The sequence below is a fragment of the Giraffa tippelskirchi genome, chromosome 7 (genome assembly GCF_054371585.1).
Source record: "Giraffa tippelskirchi isolate mGirTip1 chromosome 7, T2T-mGirTip1v1.2.pri, whole genome shotgun sequence".
Taxonomy (NCBI): Eukaryota; Metazoa; Chordata; class Mammalia; order Artiodactyla; family Giraffidae; genus Giraffa; species Giraffa tippelskirchi.
Genome location: NC_137281.1, coordinates 145,948,928 through 145,954,193, shown reverse-complemented (window position 1 = coordinate 145,954,193; position 5,266 = coordinate 145,948,928). Strand labels below are relative to the sequence as shown.

The following is a 5,266-nucleotide window of genomic DNA, read 5'->3' as shown; positions in this document are numbered from 1 at the left end:
ACCGGCGGCGCGGCTCGTTTGCGTCATCCGTACGCAGCTTCCGGCAAAGGCTAGCCCGGAAGCGGAAGCCGCTTTGGGAAACGGAAAAGCCCAGAAGCGGGTTCCTAGCCGCGGGCTGGGGAGTCTGTACTGGGTTCTCTTGAGTGGGAGGGTCTGGGGCCGTATTTTCTGCTGGTGCTGCCGCCGCCTCCCAGGGTAGCAGAGCTGAGACTTCGCCGTGCTGCACCCCCAGTTTGGGTAATGTTTCCCTCTTGCATCACTCCAGCACGAGGCAGAGCCCAGAGGACCTGCCTGCACTATAGAGTTCTAGAGAGAAGGGGGACAAGGGTAGAGGGGACGACATTCGGGATTGCCCAGTAGTTTTGGGAAGACACGTTCTCCTCATCCTTCAGCGGCGGGCTCAGCGGAGGCTCTGGTTCCTCCTTGGTTCTCCCAGCCGACATTGTGCTTGGGGTAGCCGAGTGGACGATTCTTGTGATTTCCCTCGAGTGCATACCGTGTATTCGTCTTGGTGAAGCCGTGAGGGATGAGGGATGGAGCAGCATTTGAGGGCTTTCTTTAGACTGTCTCTAGAAAAATCGAGACAGACGCTTGCCTGTGTTACTAGTTACCGAGCCAGGAAAATGTTGGGAAATAATTAGCATTGTGTTCTGAAGCCTTGGTGTGTTATCTTTCATGGAAAAGATGAGAGTTTTTGAGAACAAGAAGGGTAAGATAACTTCCATTTTTTTGAGTACCTTTTTAGGTACTCTGGTGGTTCTTAACCTTTCGAAGATCCAGGGACAGTTCTGTAATAAATGGGTACACGTTGCAACATTTGTCATACAATTATGAGACTGGTGACCTCAAAGCCTATCTGTGAACCCTCTAGGTCTCTGCGCTTGACGTTGAGAACCCCGATCCTATATATTGTATTAGGCATTTTAATTATATTACCTTCTTTGACCTTCACAGTGATTTCAGTACTCTCATTTTGCATATGGGAAGCTGAGGTCCAGACTTTGTTCAGGGGTTTGTTTGGGTCTAATTCCACAGTCTGTACTTACTGCACAAAGCTGTGCTGGTGTTGGAAATCCAAAAAGGTTATGAGGTTAAAGGAAAAAAAGCTGACCATAGCAGCATAAGCCTTGTTATGAAACATAGTGTATTAACATGGACTTTGGAGTCTGACTGATGGGGTTTTAAAAATCCCTATTCTGCCCTCTGCTTACTTGTATGTTATTGGGTGATTTTATCCGTGCTTCAGTTTATTTGTAAAATGAATAGTGTCTTATCTTACAGGAATGTCTGTCAGTAATTAGGACTAAGTGAGTCAAAGCATGAAGTCTCTAGAAGAGTGTTCACGACGAGTAAACCCTATTAAAGTATTTTCTGTTATCATTGTGTGTCTTCTGTCAAAGTATGCCAATGGTATTTTAATATAGCTGCTCAGTTTTGGAACTTGAATGTGTTATAACCTCAAAAACTTTATTACATTTTCGGTTCTTGAAATGCTTATTTGCTGGGTGATTTCTTGAATTGATTTGAGTACACAGTTTTCTTCCGACTTTCCCTTTTAGGCGTGCATGGATGTAGATAGCTTTATAGGGCACATATTTGACTTTGTAGGCTCTGAATTTTTGACATTGAAATAATTTTGTCATGGAAGCATCTACAGATACTGTGTATGCCTCCTGCTTTGCCCCATTTGTGGTTTACTAGAAATTGCTAATCTTTTGGGAACAGCCTTTCTGCCAGGCTCTCATGGTGACAGGATAGCCACAACTTTTTTGATGTATTAGAACCTCATGGTGATTAGGCAATAAGCTTTTTAAGTAAACATGATCGGTGTGTTTATTTTGAACATTTGGAGGCTGATTAGTATTATATATAGGTTGAGAGAGAAAATTGCATATAATTAAATAGTAATTTGCATTTAAATTCAGGCATCGACAGAAAAACACTCTCTTGGTAATGTGTACCCTGAATTTTGAATTTCATGAACAATAACAAATTTAAAAAAACAAGCAGTGTGTAATATCTATTCTGAGACTTTTCTGATTTCCTTGATTGTTAAAGCTTGGTAGGGAGCTAAATTAGTGTGGGAACAGTATGGAGGATGAGAACATACTTAGGAAAATATGGTTTGTGTTTTTTTTTTTTTGCTTTGTAATTTTGTTCCAATCCAAGATTCTTATGTTCTAAGATTAAAGTACCGGGATATCCTATAGAATATTTTGGTAGTGATAGGAGGGACAGATGGTGTTGCTTTGTGTTTGGTGGGAGCAGAAAGTAATTGATTTTGATTACATACTTGTGAGAAAAATAAGTGATTTTAGTCCTCAGCAGTCAAGAGGGTTGTTTGGTTCTTTTCTGCAGTCTTGAAGAGAAAGAATTGCTCAAGGCATTCGACCCACAGTTTGAACACATAATTGGGCTTGGACTTCATTGCATTCACTAATTGGCCTAACTTACTGGTGTAAGTTGTTAACAAATTGCTTTGTAAAATTTTGGATGATGAATCTTGTATGTCAGTGTTAGAAAGTTCAGTGTATATTCACTTTTGTGGCCAATTAATCACATATATTTCAAGTTACAATTTTTACACTTTTTGAAGAAGATGTATCTATTTCTTTACTTACCTATCTGACTGCATCAGGTCTTAGTTGTGGCACTCAGGGTCTTCGTCACGTCATGTGAGATCTTTTGTTGCTGTGAACAGACTTTCTAGTTGAGCCATGAGGGCTTAGTTGCTCCAAAGCATGTGGGATCTTAGTTCCCTGACCAAGGATTGAACCTGTGTCCCATGCGTTGCAAGGTGGATTCTTAGCCACTGGACCACCAGGGAAGTCCCTTTACACTAACTTTTATGTCTCATGTGATAGGACTTTTTTCCCCAACAAACACTCGTTGCTGTTAGTTATTTTTTAGTTAGCTTGACTGCATCTAAATGTGGTAGCATGGTATATGTGCAGCAGTCCCTGTTTGTAAGATATCGATATTGAATTGGTTTGTCAGGATACCTGAGAAGTATGTTACTGCTGCATGTTCATTCATTCAGAAGGCATTTATTGGAGGCCCATTCTGCTCCAGGCAACGTGCTGGTTATTCTTCAAGAACTCAGGCCTGTATTAGAGAAAGAGTTGTGAACAGATAAATTACGGTAGGTGGTTGAACCAAGGTATGCCAATTGAAATATTTTATTTTTTTAAACTATAAAACTTTTAATTTTTTTATTTTGTATTGGGGGTAGCGAATTGAAATATTTTAGAGAAATTATTCTACCTGTTCATCTTTCTGGAAGTGGACCTGGTCAGAGTACTGTTGTGTAATATTTATTTAGTGCTATAACATAGAACAGATAGAATTTTATGACCATAATGGATTCTAGTTTATTAATTTATCTTTTAAATGACTTTAGTCATTAAATAGTTTAGATGTAAATTTTAGTTATCTTTCTTTTGTTTCTTTGTTTTTTGAAGGGTTTATGAATGTTTACTCTTCACTAATGTTCTTTTGCATAGTAGTTTCCAAAGTTCTGAGGTTGTTTAACCTTATTGTAGTGTGTGTGTATAGGTGAGCATGCCTGAGGCTTGATACAGTGTTATGTCTCCCTGACATTTTCCTGATGGGACTCTTGAAGCGCTACAAAATGTGCTTTAACAGAAGGAGATAAGTATTCATTTAGTTACTAGAAACCAAACAGTTATGGTAGGTATATGGCTTGCCATTTAGCCTGAATTGGAACAGTATCATATGATTTTAATATGTATTTTTGTTACCTTGAGTAGTTGAGGAATTTGTACCATGATTTTCAGAGCTTTTAGCTGAAGCATTCATTTCACTGCAGTTTGCGTTTTGGTGCTGAGATGCTAATTGTCAACATCTGTTCATTGTATTTTTTAAAATACTGACACAATAAATTTTATTAAAAGATTAAATGATCTAGTGTATTCACTCAACTAATGGTTTTGAGATTCCTTCTCACTTAGGTACTCTTAAGATCTTATACAGTGTTCCTGTGTGATTTCTACTTTCTCTTCCCAATGCATATCCATCTATTTTTATTCTTTAACAAATGGTAGTTCTTTTTGGACTACCCTTAAAAACAAAGAATGAAATAAAACACTTTAAAAAGCATTTAAAATATATTTCTACCTTGAAAAATTGGGATTGGCTTAACTAGATGACTTGTCTTTATGCTTCTGTATGTCTTCAAGGCCATCTGATTCCACCTGAACCATACAAGGAACATGAATTTGATGCCCCACATAGCCTACCCACCAGACACTAAGCCCACTACTCTTAGGTATCTACTAGCTATACTTCTCTGTGTTGTTTTTTTTTTTTTTTTGCACTTATATAAGCTCCCTTGTCCACCCCAAGAATTTTGACAAAGCAAGAGAAAATACACATGCTAGCAAAAGTAATCGCATTGTAAAAGTTGCTTTTACATTTAAAATTCCTCAATTGCTAGCATACTGTGGTTATAAAGTGCAGAGGGTTCTTTTTGTTGATTTCTCCACCTCCCTACCCCTAGTATCCATTTCCTCCATGTATTCTCTCTCCTCCCTTGCAGCCATGTGCTTCAGGGGAACCCAACCACATCTTCATGCCAGAGATTGGGCCTGGTTGGCTAAGAATAATTCCATCCATCTTTACCAGTCTCTAATTTAGGAGAGGAAATGCGATTCAATTTTGTTCAATGAAATGAGAGATTTAAGTTTGCTCTCGGCTTCTGGAAAAGTCCTTCCTCATGCTTTCATTGTGTTTTCTATTCATTATTCTTTTTGGTCAAAGATTAGGTAAAGGTAACTTAATAATACACAACATTTTCTATTGTGTCCCTCCCTTTGTTTTTATCCAGAGATCCAGCCCAGGTTATTTAAAACCCTGGCTTGTCCACTTAAGGAAGTTTAACTCCGAGGATTGTTGTTGTTGTTGAGTCTCTAAGTCATGTCTGACTCTTTGCGACCCCATGGACTGCAGCACGCCAGGCCTCTCTGTCCTTCAGTATCTCCTGGAGTTTGCTCAGACTCATGGCCATTGAGTCAGTGCTGCCATCTAACCATCTCATCCTCTGCCGCCCTCTTCTTTCACCTTTAGTCTTTTGCAGCATCGGTCTTTTCCAGTGAGTTGACTCTTTGTATTAGGTGGCCAAGGTATTAGAGCTTCAGCTTCAGCATCAGTCCTTCCAATGAATATTCAGGATTGATTTCTTTTGAGATTGACTTGTTTGCTCTCCTTACTGTCCAAGGGACTCTTAAGAGTCTTCTCCAGCACGATA

At 39.3% G+C, this 5,266-nt stretch overlaps 1 protein-coding gene across 17 annotated transcripts in view; it reads left to right on the top strand.

Annotated features, from left to right (window-relative positions):
- AREL1 (apoptosis resistant E3 ubiquitin protein ligase 1) overlaps positions 1-5,266 on the top strand; it is a 45,122-nt gene that overhangs the window by 276 nt on the left and 39,580 nt on the right. For 9 of the 17 annotated variants that reach the window (XM_081509231.1, XM_081509220.1, XM_081509223.1 and 6 more), the window contains exon 1: positions 71-237. The exons of 2 other annotated variants lie outside the window; for them this stretch is intronic. The gene's annotated coding sequence lies outside the window, so the exon portion shown is untranslated. Of the gene's footprint in view, positions 1-70; positions 238-303; positions 710-2,997; positions 3,143-5,266 lie in introns of those variants that run through there. 6 more of the 17 variants (XM_081509228.1, XM_081509217.1, XM_081509222.1 and 3 more) reach the window with 2 other exon arrangements.